General features: G+C 44.7%; 1 long non-coding RNA gene across 1 annotated transcript; it reads right to left on the minus strand.

The window, feature by feature from the left end:
- Window positions 1-7,830: 7,830 nt before the first annotated feature.
- On the minus strand, window positions 7,831-24,195 carry LOC128849245 (uncharacterized). Its single transcript, XR_008447270.1, has 3 exons — window positions 23,993-24,195; window positions 13,037-13,176; window positions 7,831-9,203 (listed from the first exon to the last, which is right to left on the minus strand). It is a non-coding gene; the product is annotated as an uncharacterized LOC128849245 (long non-coding RNA).
- Window positions 24,196-24,317: the final 122 nt, after the last annotated feature.

The raw sequence follows: 24,317 nt of genomic DNA on the forward strand, positions 1-24,317 counted from the left end.
TTTTTTTCTTCTCTGTTAAATAACAGCGAGGCGGCCGCCTCTCTTCTCCCTCCCCCCCCTCCCCTTCCTCCTCCTCCTCCTCCTCCTCCTCCTCCCCGAAGCAGCTGTGAATTGCGCGGAGCTCCTCTCCTCCCTTCCGCCCTTTCCCTTCTTCACTCCAGCCCCGCCGGGTTGAAACTCTTCAGCATTGGGAGGGGTTGGCGGGGGGGGGGAATGATGGATAGATAGATGGATGGTGGGAGGAGGAGGGAGAGGGAGGTGAAGGAAGGGAAGGAGGGAGGAAGGAAGGAAGGAAGGAAGGAAGGAAGGAAGGAGAAGGGGTGCTGCGATGCGCTGTCTCCCCGCGGCGCGAGGCTGGATGCCCCGATGGGTGGGAGGGTCGGTGGGTCCCCAGCGGGTTCACAGCATGTCGCGGCGACGGCGGCAGGAGCGTCGCCGGCAGCCTCCGGCAGCCTCGCGGTGCCCCCGGCGCCCGGGCATGGCACGGACACGGCCCCGCCGGGCGCTCCTCACGCCGGGAACCGGCCCCGCTTTGGCATGGAGCGAAGGGGGCAGCTCACGCCCCCTCCGAGCCCTGCCCGCCGCGCTGCCCTCGCATCAAACGCCGCCGGGGCTGGAGCAGGGGTGCTGCGAGCCAGACAAAGATAGCCGGGGAGGAGGAGGAGGAGGAGGTGGAGGAGGAGAAGGAGGAGGAGAAAAGGGATACAAAATATACTGTGAGTGGGGGAAGAGAGAAAACAGCTCCCCCTTCCCTTCTCCAACAGGAAAAACCGGCGGAAACGCGCCCGCACCAAAGCACTGCTGGGTAAACTCGCGGGGAGAGAAAGAGAAAGGGAGGACGGGGAGGGACGGGCCGCGGGAGCTCTGCCCGCCCCGCCGCCTGCCCCCAGCCGGAGCCCCGGGGAGCCCACGCGGGGCTGCGCCACCGCGCCGGGCATCGAGGGGGGCGTGTGCTGTCACCCACCGCGCCGCTGGGGACGAGGCGAGGTCGGGGGCAGGTGGAAACAATCCTAGAAAAGGCATAAGGGGAGTTGGAGCTACGCCGCACCCCGTGGGGTGTTGGTGTTTTTTTCCTTCCCATCTCCAGATCACGGTCAAGATCTCTCCTCTGGTGTTTTCCACGTCAGAGCCAGCAGGAAAAACATTCCTGCCCCGTTGGAGACCTGTGCAGAAAGAGAAACAGTGGCCTCCAGAAGCAACGAACGGGCGAGATGGCATTTTAACACATTATTTACTGACAGCCCGAGTGTCTCAGGGCCCCGTTCCCACCCAGAAGCATCCTCCAGCAGAATCTGAACTGTATGGAAAAAATCTCATTCACCTCTCTTGAGCTAGTGGCATCAGGCAGTTGCACGCAGGTGTAAATCTTGGCAGGATTTGTCTCTCATTGAAGTTCTTCATCACACTGATACGGCAAAAATCTTACCTGCTTGCAAGAGGTCGAGTTACATTTCCTGTGGGAACCAAGGTTTTCCTGTCTCTTCTGCTTTAACCACAAAATTGCATATACATAGCTATAAGTATCACAGAAACATACTTCTAAAAGAAAGCAAACCTGTTAAGCAGAAAGTGTAAGAGTAAATTACCGTAACAGTTGAATGGCATACTTCATTTTCACTTAAAGAGATGTAGTTACAATAAAGGCAACTTAGGTCTTGACTGGGCAACTGTTTTTTTCTCTGTACAGGAACCTGTAGTTATAAGAAGGCAAATTATTTCACATTAAGGCGATACTGGGTCCATCTGAGTGTCTGCACACAGCAGTAGGATCAGCTCTAGAGAGCAGCCGTTATCAGTCAAATGCATTCCCCTTTTAGACCAATATCCTGTGTCCAGATGTACCCAGTAGTGAATGTTGAGACAAGAGCACAGGGATACTTAAACCATCCATTAATTCTTCCTGGGGCATCCTCTCAGCTCTTGGCATCTCAGGGAGTTTTTTAGCAGTGCTTTTGTCACGAGATGTCATATCCTGTGTCTGGTGGGTTTTTTTTTCCTTCTGATAGATTGCTCATTTACTTTGTGGATTCATACATGGTTCTGGCTCTTACAGTACCCTCTGCTTGGGAGTTCCAAAGATGAACTAAGCTGCTTCTTATGTGAAGACCACCTTTGTTGGCTTTGAACCTGCATCTGTTAGCGTGCAACAACCTCTGCTTGTTCTTGTGCTGGAAGAGACAACAATCATTTCCTATTTATTCATTTTCTCCATTACATTCCTTTTTTTATAGACTTCTTTTGTGTTACCCTTGAATTTTTTGACAGCTAGGAAGTTCTGATCTTTTTAGTGATACCAGGAATGGAAGCCGTTCCATACTTGCCCTTTATTGAACTGTTTCTCCTTTTGACACCTTCTGTTTAAGACAGGGGAGTGGATCTCCATACTGTGTTCACAATTTTTGAGTTTCCCATGCAGTGTCATGGTGGTGTTCTAGTTTCCAGTCCTTTCCTGATACTCCCTTTTTCACTTTTGTGAAACATATGAAAATAACATTTTTGTGGAACACGTATATTATAACTCCAGAATCTCTTTCCCTGGTGGTAATACTACCTCGGAGATTGTCGCTGTGTACTTCTGGGTGCTGCAAAGATTTTCGAGTCCAAACTACAAACCCCATATGTAGCACCTTTCTTCTGCCTCTGAAAAATACGGTCCCAGTTCTGTAGAGTTGAGGCTTTGAGCCCAAATACACGTTTTCACCATCATAGCACTGATGATGTGGCTCCACCGTAGTGTCCCCTCTCTGCTTTGAACCTATCTTTTGTTACAGTGAATGTTCTTTGGTTTGTCTCAGTATTATACCAGAAGACTAATAATGAAGCAGAAGTGCTATCAGCAAGACTGTGAACCCTTGAAAACTGGCACAACCCCTAACTTTAGAAAAATAGTTTTTATAAAGCAGTAAATGCCACAGGAGAGCTTCCTGCTAGTTCCTGGGTTGAAGCCCTGCACCGCCTTCACCTTCCTTTTCCTTCCTACACAAGCAGAGGGATGAAAGGGTTGCTTTCTTGAGGAAGAAGTCTCTCTGGCTGTGGCCAAAACCGCACTGTTCACATGTTTCTCATGCTCTTCACCAGCACAGTGTACTTACTCAGTTTGGAAATCTAAAAGATTAAAAGACCAAACCTAAAGCCACTGGAAAGGAGACGAGGAGTTTTAACTGTTCCTCACACAGTGAAACCAGCACACCTGAAGGAGACACAGCAAAATGACCATCAAAAACTCATAATGCAGATGAAATGCAAGGAAAGGCAATTTCAGCCTTGTGGGTAGTCACAACACATACAGGACAGTAAATGACTCTGTCTTCTAATGACAAACTAAGTAGAAGCATCAAAAAGTCTGAGTCAGCTCCATCTGTTTGGGAAGAAAGCAAGGAGAAATCTGCAGGGCCAATGTGCTACTTTCTCTCACCCTCAGACACAGTTGCAGCCGTTCCTCCTCGCTTTGCTCACAGCAGTGAAGGGGGGAACAGAGGAGCTGTTTCAGCAGCCCTGAAAGAGGGAGGCTGAGCCTCCCTTTCTCCAGCCTTTTGTTCTTACCCTCTGGCACCACGTCCCTTGTGTCAGTGTAAGCATTCATACAGCTGTGCACTCAGCCAGGACTTACTCATAGCAAAGCTAGCCCGGGAAAGGAAAAGGATTTATAGTGTTCCTAGTGATCAGTTCTCCAGGCTGGTTCGTCATGTGCCTACTTGAGCAGTTGTGCAGACAGGAGGGAGGGGGGACAGAAGCTGTGTGCAGGGTAGGAAGTGTAACCATAGCATTGCCTCTTGGTGGTAGCTGTGGCTTAAGCAAATTTCAACTCTCGGTGGACCCACAGGGGTAGAACTAGAGAAACTTCCTTCCTTACTGGAAGAGGCACTGTGGGAGTAATGGGAACCCAACATTTATGTTCTGACCACAAAAGAAATTCCTTGCCCTCTATTTTTTCCCTGTCCTTTGAAATTGTCTTTGTTTTTTTATCCTTTTCCGCATTTAATACACAAGGGCCCTAATCACTGACCAGAGATGTAGAGGTCATCAACTACACTAACTTTTTAAGAGCTTAATCATCAACAATATTCAAAGAGATGAGTAAAGAGAGAGGAAGTTCTGAATTTTCATTTTATTTCTCCTACTGATTCATCCCGTAGCCTTGGGGCATCTCATTTCCTGCCTCCACTCCTGTTCCCTGTGTGTAAAATGGGAGTCATTTTGACCTACTTCACAGTGTGAAGTGTTAGACATGTGCCCCATTGTACTGTCTAGGGAAAGGGTTCTTGCCTTGGCCAGGGAAGTCCATGAGAGAGGTTCAAGCTAGTGACAAATATCAGAGCACAGAGTAGCAAGCGAGGCTGAGTAAGGCTTTGCACAGTCCAGCTCTCCTGCTGCACATGAGCTCTGAAGAACAGAGGGAGGCTGGGAGGCTGGGAAGACTGCCTGTTTTCCTTGTGCTGATGAGTTCTTCTCGTGATGGTGATTACAACACATGCTGGGATCAAATTGTATACAGAAGGATGCCACACAGTCAACCTTCCTTCAGCTTATGCTCTTCTCCTCCGCTGTTTCACCACCACTATCTCATACCACCATGTGAGATCCAGGACCTTATATGCTGTATCTGAATGTCATGTAGCTGAACAGGTTCCCTCAGTTCTGATCACCCAGTTGTTCATGAACTGCTGCTGGTGACATCCTGCTGCTTCCCTCCTCTTCAAGATGTAACACTGTCTCCTGGGCCAATGGGTTACCCTCATCCTGACATGCAGGCAAGACTCAGGTACAGAGATGGACCCAAGTGCAAGGAAGCATGTATAGATGTCACTGTAGGTGACACCAACTTCTGCAGGGGCAAAAGGAGCAGCTTTTCACCAGAGATACACTTCGAGGTCGTCATTGTCTACCCCGTGGCTTCTTCTGTTGGCAGAGAGTAGATTGAAAGGAATCCTGAAACATAGGGGCTGCCTAAGTAGAGCGACCCCACTAGCTCAGGAAGAATGGCAAAGAGGGGCAGTGATTCCATGGCTGCTCGGTACCGGGCAAGGAGGCACAGTAAAATCAGCACTATCAGCATTTTAGAGGTGCCCACCTTTCCCCATCCCCTGCCAGCTTCACAGCTATGCTGTTCTTGAAGTTATGCCATCTCCCTGTATTATGATCAGGTAGCTGGGTTGATCTTAACAAAAAAGAAAACACCATTTTTTTTTTTCTTTCCTGGCAGGCTTTGCTTTACTTCTTATTAACACCTTGCTTTGAAGGAGTGGTGGGGCAGTAAAGTAAGAGCAGGAATTCCTCAAGTTGTTATTGCACAGAGATCTGGTACCACGAAACTATGTTCTAAAAGTCATTTTGGGGTGAAAAAAATGCAGTCTAGCCTGGGGACACAAGTTAACCTCAATGCTGTAATTATTAATATCACACCTGTGCAGCACTGAATCACCCAGCAGTTCTAACTTGATCTGGATCACAAAGGAACACATGACAATGTTTTAATGACAATAACCAGAGCACATAATACAGTGTTCTGATCACCTTTATGCTGGCTTTGGTGAAGAAAAAGAGTATCTGGTCCATCTAAAGCCATGGACATGAGAAGCTGATAACTGAAATGGTATGAGGTTTGCCAGGACAGTGAAATCCTTGCTCCCAGAGAAATCAGTGAACAAATCTGAACCAGCAGTGTAAACTTCAGCGATTTGTTTCACCTCGCTGGGGCATTTTGAATCTGATTCTGAACATGCCCACACAGGATTCACATCCATGGAGCCACAGCTTCTGTGAGGCCTCTGTGAGGAGGCTGTTCCCAACCCTGGAACATAACAGGACAAGGAGGAGTGATTTCACATTGCCACAGTCTTTCAGTGACTCCACATCCCTAATTGATCTTCCCAGACTGAATTTGCAGCGCAGCCCAAGATCTTGCATTTCACATCAGACTGGGAATTGTTAGTCCTCTTACCAGGCTTAAAGCTGTCACAAAAAGCATAAACCTGGCATAAAAGTACTGTTGCATGCTTGGGCTAATCGAGTTGATCCTGGGTATATTTTAAGACACCGCCTGTGCTCCAAGTTTTAACAAGCTAGCTGTTTCTGGTCCTGCTATCTATCACACAAAGCCTGCAATTACTGAGTGTGGCTGGCTGTCACAGGCTATCTCTGCTTTCAGCTAAGCTGGCTTGTAGTTATCTTCCCATGACCCAGCTCTGACACTTATTTCACATCTTATACAGGGCCCTGCGCCATATCTGTAGTGGCTATGAGCAAACTTTTTTCCTCCCTGTCTGAGTCAGAACTCCTCAGGGAGTATTGTCCCTCACTCATGTTTGTCTCACCCAGCCGGATCCAGGTGCACCCAGAGTTTCTGAGATACACGCTTCGGGATGGTAGGCAAGGCAGACAGACAACTCATTCATGCTGCATTTGAACCCTGGAAGGAGAAAGCTGCTCTACGAATGTGATGGTGGCTGTGGCTCTGCAGGTGTTTCTCTGAAGGGACTGCCCAAATCTCCTCCACTGAGCACACGAGCACGTCCTATGCTTTTCCACCTGGTCTTCAGTTCCTGTCACTGTGCTGTCTTTCTGGTTGTACTGGTGTGTTTACTGGCAGAGCCATGTGATCAAACAGATCAGGATTGGAAAAAGCCTTGTTTTCAGATTTTGGGTTGGTTTATCCAGCTCAGTTATGGTCATAGTGTGGGGAAAGAGCAGAAAAAAAACAAAGCACAGTGGTGGCTGGGTTGCTCATTCATAAGCCTCTAGCTTATGCAAACATGGTTCAAGTTGAGTCTGCAAGCTACCAGGCTTTTGAGGAGATAAGTGGGGATTACTTCTCAAGAACATAGGCCTTGTTTTGGAATGGCCCTGAACATAGCCCTGATGTGCCATGTACTAAGTCAGAAATGCAATAGTGGCAGGATGAAAAGCACTGAACCTGTATGAATTTACTTTGTCAATTCAAATGTATTTAAAAAAATCTGAAGGAGTCATTTGTACCAGAACATCTTTGAAGGCGCAGGTACTGTCAGTCCCCCTGTAGCCAGCTTAAACCTGGTAAAAAAAAGCATATAGCTGGCACAGAAATATTTCTGTGCACTTGGGCTATCTGAACAGAAATATTATGCGCTTGCATGTGATCCAGATGATCCAAAGAGTCCACAGGTCTGGTAATAACCAGTCTGTAACTCTGACCTAAGTTGGTACAGAAGCCATCACATTACCACAGTGAGGCCAATGTACTTCCACCAACAGTGGGCTTCTGCAAGAAAGCTGTGAGGGCATGAATTCCCATAGTCTCTGGTCTGAGTACAGCTGCCTTTAATCCTATGAATTTATCCCTCTGTTGAACTTCATGCATTGTGCAAACTCCCTGTGAACTCATAAATCTTTGAAGCCTGTGGCTTAAGTGAGGTAAATTATAGAAATCAAAATTAAAGTGTAAAGCATATATTTTAAACAAACATTAAGGCTACTGAAGCCTGCCCTTTGAAAGCTTTCTTCTTCAGTTTCCAAGTGACTTTTATTTGAACGTTGAAGGGATTTTCATTTTGTGTTATATTTTACAGCGACCAGGGAGTTGTTTCGAAAGTAACTCAGAATATGAAGAGTGAATTACCACCAAAATGCAAAAGAAAGAAAGAAAAAAATAAAGCACAGGTGAGAATTAACTGTCCTTTCAAACAAAAAATTAAAAATGCCAATGCTGTGAAGGAAGTATAGAACCAGTTAAGGATTTTGACAATCAATACACAGGCTTAATTGGTATAGGTTTCCCTTTTATTTCATACAGTATGATGTTCACAGAGACTATAATTTCAGGAAACTCTGGCTTTTTCAGTGACGCTAACTTAAAATGTTCCCTCTCCTCCTTTCCCTGGCACCTCATAACTGGCTTCACACTGCAGAGCACTACCCACTCCGTGGGTAGCTCCTATTGACAGAACAAGGGTTTGCAGGGCTGAGCCACACATCGGTTTAAAAGTCACACTCCTCCTGAAAAAGTGAATCAGTTCTGGTTTCTGGCAGTAGCATCACCAAGGAGGCTGTGACAGCAAAGAGGACCACATGAGCGACTGAAATGATGAAATGGCGTTGGCAACTTCTTAAGTTAGCTCCGACGGCAAAGCCAAGATCTCACGGAGTTGCTGCTGACATGTCAAGAGAAATGCCAGGGAAAGGTCCGTGGGAAGAGGCATCACAATGCAGCATATAATTTAAGAAAAGACACCCGCTGGTCAAAATAGATGATTGAAATGAAAAGTACTAGTCACCCTTGGGCTGGTGATTAATAAAATATCGCCCTTCAGGTATTGTTTTTTTAAACAAAATGTGGTCATCAAAATATAGCAAAAGGTTGAATGTTATGGGGCATCGCTGGGTTTTGATGTGAGGCAAAGCATTTTAGCTACTGTTTTGCTTGAAAGGTCATTTTCTGTCCTTTTCTTCTAGATCTTGTTGATTCATCAGGTGGCTCTTCCATATGATGCATTTACTCTCTGTGATCTGGTTTTAAGTAAGCTGAGCATCAGGAATGCTGTGACATGTCAGTTTGGTAAAGCTCCTCAGAGTAACTGTTAGTGACGAAATTTGTGATCAATATAATTATTTTATCTTCTGAAATGTGGAGGCTTTTAGGGGACTTCTGGTCATAACGGAAATACTGAATAAACACTGTCTACAGAGAATGATCACCTCTAGATAAAACACATGGGATTCACTTGTCGGTTTTGCCTGTCTATGTCTAAGCTGATCACTTAAGCTTCTTTTAACAGCTGACTGAAAGAAGTAACCACCTCCAGGGTACAGCTCATCTCATCCCGAAGCTGGAAAGTGACTCAGGGAAATGGTATCTTAGCACTAACTGCAAAGAAGGCATGGTAAGTTCACATGCTGAAGCCTGCACTGAAGACATCCCAGGCTGGTGTGATGAATCCCATGCAGCCAGTCAATGTTTTTTTAAGCAATGCCAGTTTTAAAGATTTTCAGCTGTGCAGTCCTGTATTCTTTGGAAGTTTTTTACTTATTTGACCAACAAAGTGAAGTCAAGGGGACGGATATTCACCTACTGTGAATTAATGTAGCTCTTCTTGTGAAATTGCATGGAAGCTTTGTTGACCAACATCTCCCCCTTAAGACTGGTGTATTTACTATAAGCAGTCATCATCAGGAACAAGTATGCTATTAAGGAATGATGCATAGGCACTTTGCCTTTAGATCAGTTAGCCCTGAAATAGAAAAAGAAGGAAAATTTATACAAAGAACAGAAAAACAGCACATTATTTTCCAACAGCGCTTGAAAACTTTTTCTGCTGCTTTGTTCATTATTATTCCCTCCTAAGCCCAGACTGGAGTTGTTACTAGCTGTAAGTACATAGGGAGAAATGATGAGATGAAGGCATGCACCATAGGATAAAGTCCCAGTTCAGAAGACAGTTACATACTGAAGGCAGTGGGATGCTAACGGCACACAAATGCGTGCTTCTGAATAAGGGCGTTCCCCCAGATCAGATCCTAAGTACTTGGCAAGAGCGCTTTGCAGAGCTCCCCAGAACACTGCCAGATGTATTCAAATCCTGCCATAGTTCCTTACTGATCGTGTCCTTTATATACTTCAGGAGAGAAAGGAGAGCTTTACACTAACTTTGGGATCTGAAATTCTGCTCATTGAGGATGAACATCAGCTCACCAAACTATTTTTTTCCTTGCACTTGAATCTTGACAAGGTTGGGGGTAAAAACCTCTGCAGATGGGAAGTTCTTGACCTCCATGGAACATAAGGAGGAAAATAAGGGCTGGTTATGTTAGAGTCAGGCGTTCCGGGCATTTTGTAACAGTTAGTCACTTTCCTCTTACCACCAACATAATGTAGGATGGAAACACCTAATGATTTTTTTATGTTGAAATTTTATACTAGTAAGGTGTAAAATTGTATTTAAATATCAAATTTCTTCCTGCATCATACAGCACTTTCCAACATGTTTGCATACTACACTTCATAGAACAACAGCTAATATCTGCACTTAATATCATTAAAACTTGAATATTATCTGACACCTCTGAGCACTTCATAGAAAAGAAGAGATTATCATCTTTGTAAAAATGCTGAGAAATTGGAGGTCACGAGTTCTTTTATAACAGGAACTAATTTGGGATTTGGGGTAACTAACTTGAGACAAACTATTTTCATTCATACTTTGCATATAATTTTCTTGGCAGTTGACTTTATATACTCTTTCTCTATCCTTTCTTCTTCTAAAATTCTAACATCCTCAAATGTGTGCAGATCTCTAAAAGTTGTGGGTTCCCTTGAAAAATACCAGGGCTAAGTATCTTGCCCAACGATGTCTTGCCTGATGAAATCTGCAGCTATACTGCCTTTTCACAGAACCCTCGCAGCAACATTAAGGTCAGGCTCCTAGACTGACTGTCTAAGGCACCCAGGACTGCTTTGCACCCCAGTGCTTATACCACCATAGTGTGTTTATGCAATCTGGCTTCTAATAGCATATGCAGATATAATGCTGAATAGCCTAACTACCTATGCCAAGTTTGATCAGAGTCTTCTGTCCAGATGCTGCCCAGATGCATGCCAACCAGTGCAAAAAGGGACAACAGTTTTATGCTATGCTGCCTCATCATATTTCGTAAGACAAAACAAGACAGGTTGTGTCATCTTGCAGTGCCCTTCAAGCATTTGACACTCCAGCACAGGGCCTATCACTGCCAAGGATGTACATTACCTCCTTGCCGCTTGTTATTGCTGGCCAAGGATAATTTATGAGTAAGAAAGATAAATCAACAGCATGATGAGGTGAAGATCTTCTGCCCCGTTAAGTTCCTGTTGATGGATATAAGCAAAGGAATTTGGACTAACAGTTGCAAAGGAGGATCTAAGGTGTTTCCTCACTGAGCTCTTCTCCATTCACCCCAGCTCTCCCGTTCACCTGAGCTCTCCTCTGTCCACAGCTCTCCTCTATTCACCCCAGATACGGTAGCATGCACTGATCAAGAAACCAGTTCCCTAGACTCACTTGGACTCTGGGCTGAGGAACCCAGCCACACAAGGAATCTTTCGGGTTGGGTTTGAGGCCCTTGACTTTAGACCAACGTGGTAGATAAGGCTCCATTACTCAAAGTGGTCTTGAGCTGTACCCCTAAAATAACTCACTCTTAGAATAATAAAGCAGAGTTCCAAACTGCCCCTAGATTGCTTGTATGAATTTTCAGCCTGCAGTGCTCTGGAGGTTGCCTGTATTTTTCAGTTGTCTGGTTAGTCCTATTTGTAGGCAAAGAGATGTTCATCAAATTTGACTGCATTTTATGGTGTGTAAAAATTTACCCTAGGCAATAACGGATAAGACTTCTGCACAAGTATCAGAGGTGGGAACCATCCTAAATGCCGTAAGATGTCTACAGTGTAGAAGTCTAAACTTGACCTCTTCACATTTCTCTCTCTTCATAACAGCAGAGAAAGAAAGACAGTTCTTTGGCATGATTCATCTCATGTAAAAGAGCTCACATGAATCACTTTCTAGAAATGCCTATTTCTCTGTATTGATTCAAAAGGGGAGTCTAGATACCGAAGTCAGGCATAAATGGTTATACTGCAAATGTACAGAGTTATATGGGATGAATCCCACATGCCTAGTCTAGACTTAACACCATACGGAAAGACTTTTTTCCTCATCTACTTCCAACCGCTCATTTATCAAGCTGCTTGGTTGTCTCTGAGTATCTGGTGCAGAAGAGCTAATTTGTCCCTTCACCCAAGAATGGCAAAAAACACTCCAATAAGATGTTTGAAGGAAAATACAGGTAAGGGTAGTGGAACTTGACCACAGGACATGAGCATCAGCAAGCAGAATCACAGAATTGTTAAGGCTGGGAGGTGCCTATGGGAATTGCCTCATCCAACCCCTGCTCAGAGCAGGGTCAGCTACTGCAGGTTGCTCAGGACTGCATTCAGTTCTGTTTTTAGTATCTTCAGGGACAGACACTCCACAACGTGTCTGGGTGGTCACCATTTTAGTAAAGAAGTGTGAGGGTTTTCATGTTGAGATGGTGTTTCTTGTATTTCTGTTTATGCCAATTCCCTCTTAACTTTTTACTGGGCACCACTTAGAGTCTGACTTCATCTTCTTTAGTCGCCCCGTTGGTTATTCATGCACATGAATCAGATCCTTTTGGAGCATTCTGTTGTTTCAAGCTGAACAATCCCAGCTCCCTCAGCCTCTCCTCATATGTCAGACACTCCAGTCCCTTCATCATCTTCATGGCTTTTCACTGACTGGATGCAATAAGTTCCTGTCTCTGTTGCATTGGGGAGCCCATAACTGGATCCAGAACTCCTATGTGTCTACTAGTGCTGGACAGATGGGAATAATCACCTCCCTTGACCTGCTGGTGACCCTCTTCCTAAGGCAGCCCAGGGGCTGCTGGCATCATCTTGAGCTATTGCAATAGACAAGGGCAGAGGGCAGCTGCCAGCATGACTGTAATTTGCTTCCCAGGAATGCCAGAAGCATGTCTTCTAGTTAAAAGAGCTACAGCCTTTAGGCCAGCCAAGTACAGCATGCTAGAGAGGATGTGTCACAGGGATGTGGGATGGCAGGCAGGGAGTTCATGAGGAGGACCACTGTTCTGGTAGTAGCCTTCAGTTTCTAGTGAAAGAAGACCTATATGTGTCATTGTCTTATGGTCAATGGGTCGGTGGTAAGGAAGGGGCAGCTGCTTTCCATACAAAAGCAGACTTGTCCTGTTAGTGGTAGATGGGGTTGAAAGGAGAAGAGAGGTAGAGTGTGAAGAGAGGAGAAGGTGGATGCCAAGCATAAGCAGATGTGTCCACAGGTACAGAGTCTCCAACGAAATGAAGCCTCTGACATTTATGCAGCAGCATTTCATGTGGTCCTTCTTGCCTCAGAGCCACATTTATCAAGGCTGCTGCCGTGGTTGTTTGCAGGTGGCTGGAGAGTCCTTTCAAGAGTAGGATCCTGCTGGAGCCGTTTGGGTTGGAAAGGGCACCCACCACCCTTGCCTGGATCATGAAGGACACATTTACCATACTGATCTGGAAGTTGTCTCCATTCTGGTTTTGAAGCGATATTGTGCATGGTACTGGCAAGCCTTCAGCCTCTCTTAGAGATCTTCAGGACAGATGAAGATGGAGCACTTATTGCTGGGGAGATCCTCAGGTGAAAGCTGCAGAATACAAAGAATCAATGGGCATGACAGAAAATAATTTCTGCTCTCTGAAACACATCCCTTTGCCCTAAGAGCTGTCCGTAGGGGCTAAGCAGTCCACTATCTAAAGCATAAGATTATCTAAACAAATATAGCATACAATTCAGCAATTTGGGGATATTTTGGTACAATAATCTAGCGAAATTTGCAAGAGAAGGTAGGTTTCTTGAACTGCGACCTTCAGTGAGTCATTTCATCTCCCCTGGGCCTTTATTTCTCATCTCTCTCTGGAAAGTGGTGTAAGAAAGAATATATGGCTGTTGAGCAGTGGTAGTAGATGAACCGAGGCTGCTGCTCCACAGTAATCTAACGTCTTCCCAGCCAGGTGGTCCCATCTCCTCCCTGACGGCCTTGTAGATGTTGGGCCAAAGCACTAACAAAAAACAGCTTGGTATTTTCATCCAGTTAGGGTGATGAGAAAGCTGTGGCGAGGACCCAGAGAGCACCAACGCTGACACCAAGACAGAGCTGAGCACCTGGGCAGGGAAGGGCTGGGTGGTGGCAATTCACAGAGAGAGTGGCTGCGCTCTTACGGGAAGGGAGCCAGCAAAACACCATCTTAATTCTTCTGCACACAAGCTATTTGCCTGTGTCCTGTTAGCTACGAGGGAACATTTGTAAAAGCTTTATCCACCTGAATGAGTCACTGAAGAGCATTGTCTGGAACCATTTTTTTTTTCCTCTGGTTTGCCCAGTCTGCAGAAATGAGTCAGTTACTAGTGGAGATATCACCAAAATAAAAAATGCCAGCGTTCAGCGGAGTGGCAGCCCTGCTCAGTGCTCGTGCTGTAAAATTCCAGCAGGCAAGGAAGGCCTCTTGGCTCTTGTTCAGGAACCAGCAGGAAACAACCCCCACTAAGCTGTGATTCAACACCAACAGAAAAAAAAAGAAGTCCCTTCCTCTGTAACAGTGAGCATGGATGAACATGGCTGGGTTAATAACGCAGTTCTGCCCTGTCACATCTGGAAATCCAGGTTGGGGTTGAAAAATATCCAATTAGTTCTAACTGTTCTTACTGTAGTGGTCCTAAATCAGTCCCTAGAGAGCCGTTGCATCAGATAACTGCATCCCTCAGTGACCGATTACATGCCTTACCACATTTGCCACAAATGGCAGCCACCAGCCAGGAGAGAGGGCTGCCCATTAGCAGAGAGGTAGAACTCAACTAGAAGTGCTTTCCCCAGACTCAGAAAGGTGGTAATGGCACGAAACACAGCTGCTTGATAGCAGATGCTGCTTCCATGCAGAAAAGGTTCCTGATCTAAATTAAAAAAAAAAAAAAAAAGGAAGAAAACAGACCCTACAAAATATTATCATCTTTTTGGGGTTTTTTTTTTACCTTTTCCCTTCATTACAAACCAGCCAGGCAAAGCCAGAGCTTGTAACTTTCTGTCATTCCAGGTGCTAATGCTTGGGGTGTGCAAAAAAAAAAAAAAAAAAACCAAAAAAAAAAAAACCACCGTGAGAGACTGGCTGGATTCTCTCAGTTAGCAGGTGTTGGAAGCCTGCAGGGATCTGCAGGTTAATTAATCCTGACTTACTAGGGCTGGGGAGGCTTATTAGCCTCCACCCAAAAAATGAGGAAGACAGCAGGAGCCCTCTGGGAGGGAGGTGGGTAGTGTTTGTGGGCAGAGAAGCTGAGGCAAAGCCAGCTCTGTGGAAGAGGCTTTAGGTGGGGCTTATGAATTAATTTTTCATCTCTTTTCTCTCAATAAAAGCAAAGTTCAGAAGAAGTATATTTTTACACTTTAAAAAAAGCATCTAATTTGTCGATGGTTAGTGGGAATCTCCAGCAGAAACCAAATGAAATCTCCCCATGCTCTACCACAGAGCTGAGCAAGCCCTACCTTTGGTGTTACCTTTGCTGTCTCAGGCCCTAAATGAGGAATTTTTAAGGCACATAAGGGGGCCGTGAGGATATTTGACTCGCTGTCAGGGCTTGTGAGACCACACGCTTGACTTGATAGCGTTGCTGTGCTCTCCTGCCTGCGTGTCAGAGGATGTGTGTTGCTTTCTAATCAAATCCAAAATGTCAGGGAAGGTATCGCTGGCTAAACCCGTGTTGACTGTGGGGGAAGGAAAGGGGAATGGAAACACCAGAGAAGGGGGATGGGCCAGCTGTTTAGCATAGCTACAGCTTCAAGCACCTCTGCAATTGTTTGTAGTTCAAACAACTGGCTGATGGCACCCACTTGCACCTTCTTGCTCAACAATGCCTCTATCTCTTCTCTCCCCTTCCTCCTTCTTGCCTTCGAGGTGTTGACACCCTGACAAACTCAGTCTTGGCCTCCCCAGGGAGCAGGGCGAGGTTTTCCAGAGAGGGCTGAGCTATGCATCCCACCTTCCCTGCCCCTCCCAGGTCTTGCCATGCCCCGAAGCAGCTGGAGCAGCTCAGGATGGAGGGCAGGACAGAGTGGCAGGAGGTGCTTGGGCTGCCACCACCACCTCAGGGGGATGTGCCAAACTGCAGGTTTCATGCCTAGACAAATATCAGAGAGGGAAAGAGAAGAGGGACCACAGCCCTCCTGGGATGTGGAATTCCACTGTATGGGAGAGGAGGAAAAGAGATGCCTGCAGAGCTCCTGCTATGAGAAAACATGTAAAGCCCTGCACACGGAAGAAAGGGCAACACAAGGAGCGCTCTGGAATAAGATTAAACAGGAATGGAAGGAAAGCACAGAGGTTTGGTGTGGAGGGAAGCAAGAAACGGGGAGTAATTAATTCCTTCAGGACACCTACGGAAAAGAGGTCAGAGGAGTGGCAAGCATAAACCCGATCCTGTTGGGGATCACCCTTGTCATGTGCTGGACCTTTGTGTGAAAATTCTTCTTTCCCCTAGTACATTGGACTCAAACTTCCCGTCCATAGTGTCTTACCAAGGCAAACTCAAGAAAAAATGAGACTTAGATAATGGTAACAATTGCCTTTGATAGAGCTTAAAAGAGAAGAATAACACACTTTTTTTTTCCTTTAATAGAAATAAATCATGACTCGTATTCAAGGGAGGATTACTAGGCTCCAGGCTATCCCTTGTCCCTAATTCTCAAGGAATAAATAAAGAGTAAACTCCCAGTGTTTCATTTCACGTGAGAAATTAGGATAAGCTCATTCACATTTCTGATGGTTTGCTGGGATGCCCCCTTCCCTCCTCCAGCATCTGCAACCAAGATCTGAAAATTACAGAAGCGATGAGGGTGGTGCTCACCGCCCAAGGGTAATTCCCAAATTCCTGCCCCCCACACAGGCACATCCCACCTAAAGCTGTTGCCAGTAGTGGATTCAATCTTGAGCCACCTAGTGGCATTGCTAGAAATAGATACTACAGGCTACAAGCCTCACAAAAAAAATGGGAAAGGTTGAGAAAGAGGTTTCATGGCAGCTCTGTTGTCTGTCCATGACTCGCCAAATTGCACTGAAAGCCCTTTTTGTTGCTGGATGGGCCACCATGTTCCTAGAGCATTCTTTGGGGCATGGACCAAATGCTGAGCATCTCAATGGGAGGCCGCAGGGAGTGCAAAGGTGGGCTTTTTCTGAAGACCCGGCTTGTTTTGATTTCCTTTACATTGGTTTCCTTTGCTTGGAGCTGAAAGCATTCACATGTTGCAAATGACTAAATTGAACAGAAAGCCCTCTCTCCTGTATGGAGGACGTATGAGGGACTGCATGGAGGCTTTCATGAAGCTCAGGGCAAAGAAATGGGAAGGTGGGGAAGGCTTATTGTCCAGACACAGGAGAAGAGTAGGTCTGCCTGGTGCCATAATCCTCCAGGCACTGCTGTGGGGAGAAGGGCAAACCAGCAGAAAGGAAGCCCAGGCAGGCCCAGGGTATTTCTTAGGGTGACAAACTGCTGTGGAATGAACATCCGAGTCTGGAAGTAGACAGTCTGCATTACTAAGTTTTTAAACATGTGAAGCAAAATTAAATTGGTCCATTTGACCACTAATTATTATGTTACGTCAAAGAATATTTTGAGTAGGTATTTTTCTCTCCTGCTTTCTTGAGAGGGAAACCCAAATCTGCAAAAATCTTAATTCCTTCTCTTTAAAATCAGTGCACACACAAAAAAGTCACTTCTTTAAATCTGCTTTTGACTTTTCAAGTTCCATGGCTAGGAAGCTTTAAACAATGCAATACTTGTTTTGCATAAGGAGATGCTAAGATTCTCACAAAGTCATTACTTGCCAGAGTTAGGAGTTAAGAAAAGTACCAAATGTCACAAGAGTTACAATAAAATCATGGAGATTCACAGGATTAATACATATGGCTTTGTCTTTTGCTTTAGTTTCAGCCTTCTGAAAGCCAGTTTCCTTCCTTCCTTTCTTTTTTCTTCTTTTTTTTTTTTTTTTGTCTGCACAATTTAACCCAAAATATCAAAAAGCCAAGTGAGGGTCTGGTTTAAAGAACAAGATACGTAATATGTGGAGGCAAGCGTATGACAAGAATGCTGTGATTGGATATATCAATCATTTCTATGGCAACAGAGGAGGATATAACAATACCATAGAACTGAGAAGAGGAGGCTGGGCAAAAAGAGGTCATAATTATATACTACCAATATTTTCATTTACTCGTTGTAAAGATATAATCACCAAATGCAGAAAACCATATGCAAAATATCTGACATTATTATTTATAATTCCACATTTATAGTTTACAGAATGAAAAAATATCTTGTATACAATAACTGTATCCTCGTTCTTCCAGGGAGTGCTTATAAATCCATATGACTATAAACAAAGGATATGCTCTGTAAGAGTGTATATAATACAGTATAATATAATATACTGGGAGTGTGTGATTTCTTGTACAGACACAGAGTCTGAACCGTAAATGTCCACAAAGGTTTTGCCTTTCTTTACTTCTTGGATGAAAATCATAATGTTTAGTACAAAGAGTTATCATTTTCATATTTTTCTCATAGATGTATTTATTTCTTCTCTTTTCAGTCAACATGGGTGGGATTTAGCTAGCCTCAATTATGGTGCTTGGATGTGAGATACAACATAAACTCCCAGAATAGCCAAGAAATACTGAGCCCATACTATGAGTGGGGCCTAGCAAGCTACTCTCATCCTCCTGAAGTATACCCCAACACTTGGTCAGCCAAATTCCTCTCCAGACTCTGCTAACTATACGGTTTAGATCTTTACTGACAGTACGAAGAGCTTAGACACCTTGCTCCCATGCAGACCCTTATGCTTTAGACACTTGAGGCACAATCCGGTTGCCTGCCTATCAGTGTCTGGCACGGCTTCAGACCCGTTTGGTTAGCTGTGGCATCCCGCATAGAGCTAGTGGAGGACCCATGGAAGACTACTGGAATAGGTCAAGACTAAGAAGGATATCCAATATCAAATGACAGCAGAGCTGAGGCGACTGAATTATGCCCTTCAGAGGGAAGGAGCAGGCGAGGAGTCAGGTGTGAAGCCAGTATGGGGAGTTCAGGGAGCAAGCCAGGATGATTGGGGGATGAGGAGGAGGGCAGAGAGACACCTTACAACATAGCTGGGGCAAGAACTGGGCACCAGGCTCACACACAGTCCCTGGCACAAAGGGTATGGGTTGCATGTCTGGGGGTCCTGTGTGAGGCTGACCAGGGCAATTGAAACTTCCTTTAGTGCACACAGGACCCTAGCACCCTAAAATCACTTTGAGCTGGATTCTCACCCTTGATGTTTACAGTACGGATATCTGCATTTGAGCTCATTACCCGCACTCCCTCTGCGGTAACTGGAAAGAAGCAGGTACTGCCAGGAAGCTGTATCATCTGTTCTGAAGATCAAAAGAGAGAAATGATGCCCTGCAAATACCTATATCTGTCCTCTGACCACAAATGGAATCTCAGTGTAGATGGGTTTGCTGTAAAATGGATCAGAGGAGCCCTGCCTGGTGTACCTTTAAAAAGACCCAGAGTGAGCACAGGTGGCAATAAGTATAGAAGGATGTAGCCTCATAATGTGAAGCCTTCCTATCCATTCACAGACATTATCTTTAACACAATATTGGAGGCAATATTAACATAAATTTCTCAGATTAAACACTGCCGATGTCATGAAAATATTTACTGTTGGTTGAGTCAAAGGTTATTCGGTTTCCTAAACAGAGGACAGAGAAGGTATATATTGCCCCTCACTGCTGTTCCCCGTGGGTCTTTCCTTACTGGTATTCCTCTCCATCTGCCACTGCTTGGCAAAGCTGTTGAAGAATTGTTATAGATTTCTAATATCTTTAATTTTAGGACAGGGATGGGAGGGAACAACACATACACAAAATGGAGATGGGTGTTGAGGGTAAAGACTGCAGCAGAAGACTGCCAGCTCTGTCCTGGAGTCATTCCTCTGTTGGATGGCACAGGCCTCCCCCCACTGCCCAGACAGCTTCTACATCTGACCTTGTAAGAAGGCAATACAGCCCCATATTCCTTTTCTCAAATAGGCAGAAATTAGTCCTGCACACAGTGGTAGCTTTGGTGATCTTGACAACTCCATAACATCACCTCTCAGAAGGCTCTCTCTTCTTTCAGAGAAAGCTAGACATGACTGTTTTGAATTAAGGTACAAAACAGCCTCCCACACAAGGCCAGAGATGGTGCTGAAAGTCTCCTACACACCTACGTATAAACACATACACCACATAACGTATCATAGAATAATTGAATTTGGAAGGGGCTTGTTTGGGTGCCTCTTCCATCCTCTATCCATCTGGTCCATCCCTTCACTAGAACTGAGCTCTCTCAGACAGGGTTTCGCAGGGTCTTGTTAGCTATGTTGTGAGCGTCTCCAAGGGCAGAGGTTCCAGAGCCTTGCTAGGCTACCAACCCCTCTGTGAGGTTTGGCTTCTCTTCTATCTGATTGGGATTGCCTTTCTTGCAACCTGTGCCAGTTGCCTTTTGACTTGAGCTTGGCCTTCACTGTAGTCTCTCAGAGCCAAACTGCTGAAACGGGTGAGTGGGTGAAAGCTGGCTGGATCACTGGCCTTAAAGGTTTGAGGTCAGAGGTACGAAATCCAGCTGGCAACTGGTTGCTAGTGGCTTCCCTCAGAGGTTGGTACTGGGGCCAGTGCCATTTGACATCTTTGTTAACGAGCGTTGCTCTCCCCTTGTTCACAGAGCCAGTCATCTCAGCACACAAGGCAGGTAGGGTGATCAGGCATGATTTGTCCTTGCTAAGTGTGTGCTGGTCCCCTCAGTTACCTGCCTGTTCTTCGTGTGTCTTAGTCACAGCTTCCAGAAGATATGCTGATAATCTTTCCAGGGACTGAGATTAGGCCAAGCAGCCTGCAGTTCGCTGGATTCGTTCTCACCCTTCAGGTGTGGCATCTGCTTTTTTCCAGTTATTGGGGACCTTCTCTGGTGACCACAGCCTTTCAAAGATGGCAGAAAGCCATAGCTGTCTCCCTCAGGACCCTCAGATGAATGCCAAGTCTCATGGACTTATGTCCTGCCTGCAGGCCACATACACTTTACGATATCAAAACACCACATCCACCTACGACTGGATGTTACACAGCCAGTGCCTGGAAGTGCAAACTTCTGTCATTGTTTTTCTAGAGAATCTTTCCTGTCTTTGTAGTTTTGGCTGGGAGATTAAACAGAAAATCTTTCTGATCTCCATATTGCTGCTTTGCAACTAAAAGTGGCAATGTCTACAGAAAACAAATGTTGGTCTTTTCTTTCCTAAAAAGGCATGCAACCACCATCCACCCTGCTCTTAGAAACTTCACAGTCCTTAATGGAAAAAATAAACCCTCCCACCTCTTAAGTGTCTCCAAAAGCAACACTACACTCCCTGGAGAATCAGGAACTGGAAAGCAGGTCTGGAAGGTCTGCTCGTTTTTCTTTCTTCACATATTCTGCCACTTTAAACAAGTCACCTCTTGTACCAAATCCTGCTTCTTTCTTGGCCACAAGGGGTGGGATGTTCCATGGCCAAACTAACTGCAGACTGCTACATCTGAGCACATTGCGTGGATCCCTTCACAGTCGATCAAGGGAAGCAGGCTTTCCTACCTTTCCTCAATAAGTTGGATATCAAAAGCAGGTCAGCTATTTCTCACAGTTACTGGAATGGGACATAGAGAACCAGCCCAGTTCTAGATGTCTGCGCTGAAGGTGTTCAGTGTTAGTTGAGATGGATGCTGCCTGAAATGCACATTAAAAAGTGGCATAGATCTCTAAAAGTACATTCCTGGCTCCTGTACTGGCCCTCCAACTGAACTCTGAATCACCAGAAGAGTCCTGGTAGAACAACTAAATCTGATGTATGAGAGCAGATCTGGAGGGAAGCAAATTCTAATTTTTCCCTGAAAGTGCCTAGCCATTAATACCAAACCCAAGCTGTTAGCTTGACTACCTTAGATGATTTTGAAGACAAAGGTGATGCCTAAGAAACTGATAATTTGTATGTTTTGAGCATGAGAATATATTTCTTGTGCTAGCTATGTCCTTATGCCAACTGTCAGAATATGTCCACTCTATGCTAAAAATTATCTCTTCCATTAGCTTGCACACGGTGGTTTCCAGTTAGAAATTAAGTGTGTGTGTGGCTCTGTGTGTGTGGCTATAGCTCCATAGGCTTACAGATGCACAGGACAGAAGACAGCAAGGAATCCAACCCCTTGCTCTCAACAAACATGTTGAGAAGTTGAATGCAGGGATTAGCCTAGATACTCCCTACAATATTGCATCAATGTCATGTTTGTATAGTTACTCCCAGAACAAACAGTAAGGAAATAGTGAATCAGATCACAGAGGTTTCCAGAAACCTGAGCAGACAGACTGACAGAGGTGCTTGTGCAATGAATAAAAGTACTGTCACTTCTTCTGAGCCAAACTCACTCCCGAGTAATTTACTCCGTGTTGCATGAAGCACCTGTAAAAGTTTCAACATGAGGACTTTTATCATTGTGCTAGAAGCTTAAAGCTGAAAAAGTATTCTGTCGTCTGAACACATTGGACATTTAAGAAGGATTTTTGCTTCAAGACAGACAATTCCATCATTAACAGAAACCTGTGCTTTCTCACCTGAGCCATGTTTGCATTCCTAGTTCATTGTAGGTCAAATTATGTTATCCTGATTTGCTTCGTCTATTAGACATAAGGAGGATTTCCCCAGAGAAGGTATTGATAAAAAATGCAGGTCTAGAACCAACTACACTAGACATTGAAGTGTTTCCATTAACAACATTCACCATTTAGAGGTGAATCAAAATTCCCTCAAATCATAATACACAAAAAAAAAAGATAAAAAGATATATGAGAATATTAAAAGCAAAAAAAAAAAAAAAATCTTTTTCATTCCATAAAATTACTTAACGTATCCCTATAATCCGTGCAGCTACAACTTTTTATTTACAGGTTTATTCTGTAGTAGATCAAGAGTAACAGATTTAGCACCTCCCATCCTGCCACCAGAGTTAAGTTTAGAGAAAGTAAAAGCAGCTGTAATCTGTACCTTTCAGGTATGAAACACTCTAAAAACATAAAGCAAGCAGAAAACAAGCAAAAAGAACCCCCTTTATTCCCAGATAAATCTATCTGTGAAGGTAACATACGCAATAAGAGAGGAAAAGGTGCCAGTAGACAGGTGTGACCTGGCTTTCATTAGCTATACCTTTATCTAACTGGGTGGAGACACAAAAGAAACAAAATATTTCCATTTAGCTGTGTCATTACAGGGTGAGGCACCCTGGTTTTGGTGCAATGAAACTCTGACAGTGGGTACAGTCATGTTCTCCCACTAGCTTCAGTTGCTACATATCTTTCCCAGCTTCTCAAATGTCCTTATTTTTCCCAGCTTTCCTCATCACTGGGAAGTGGTTATGTATCCAGAATGGCATAGGCCTCTAGATCCTTCTAGCATACCAGCACATGATGGTACCACACTTTATCACTCATGTCTTTCCCCTCATCCCCTTTGGACATCTGATGGTCTGGGCAACTTGATTTAAAAGATGAAATGCAGCTCTCATATGCACTTGCTGCACCCACTGGCTCAAGAATTTGCATGTGAGGTACTAAATGAAGTTCTGCTCAAAGGGCTTTAACAAGAAGGTTGTCTCATAATACATACTCAACACTAGCTGTGACAGGAAATATGCCCATTAATAGTTTCAGAAAGAAAAATTTAGCTTAAAGCTCTTTTAAAAGAGTAAATAAACCATAAAGGTGAATAAAACCATATAGTTTATTTACTGTAAGTTCTGCGATAACATAATGGTTTATCTATCGGTAATTAGAAGCCATTCTGCAAATGCTTCATGAATTTAACATAAATTACCTGCAAAAAAAGTAAAAAAAAATAGGGCAGTTGTGCACCAGTCACTGATTGTCAGCAGGGAAGCTTTAGTCCTACAGTTGTGAAGCGTGTTGCTTAGCTCTCAACATGAGCTGAGAGTCAAATCCAATAGCTTGCAGATATCAAATATTTTGCAAACATCAAATAAAATATTTCACAAACAAACCCCGGGTTGAATATTGTTCCAAAGTATTTGGGCAATACTTTGAAATGTATCTATGCAAAGACAACTGGGAATTTTCAGCATTTCACTAATGCCAATGAGCCATCCCCACTATAATATTATTTTTATCTGTTTCCACCAAGAAAGTACAAAAATTCTGACACTTAATATGTTTAGCAAAGCAATGCTGTAGCTGGAAGCCACACAAAGGACATAAGGCTACACTACCCTATCCGGGGATTAAAATTGGCAAACGCGTTTCACTAGCCTGGCTTTCCAAGAGAGTCAGAGAGCAGAAACAAGAGAAGCACTTACTGCATCGAGGTATCTCCCTCTCTCAATGAAGGCTTGCCCCTTACAGAGTCCTTCGTGGTGTCAGGATGAGACCACACATAATGGGATGTTCGCCACCTTCCTGGGAGACTGCTGGAGTGCCAAGGAGGTTCTGCACTCTGACAGAGACCTACCTCCTAAAATAAAACATGAATTGTGGGTTACTACAAGCAGTTCAGGACCGCTTTCTGCATTGCCTGGGGTACATTGTGGGGCTTAGCCTGCTTGTACAAAGATTTCTAACCACCTCTTCCTGCAGCCCCATTAGCACAGCAAACGTGTTGTAAACGCAGTTTTATGAATCACT

This window comes from Cuculus canorus, chromosome 1 (genome assembly GCF_017976375.1).
Source record: "Cuculus canorus isolate bCucCan1 chromosome 1, bCucCan1.pri, whole genome shotgun sequence".
NCBI lineage: Eukaryota > Metazoa > Chordata > Aves > Cuculiformes > Cuculidae > Cuculus > Cuculus canorus.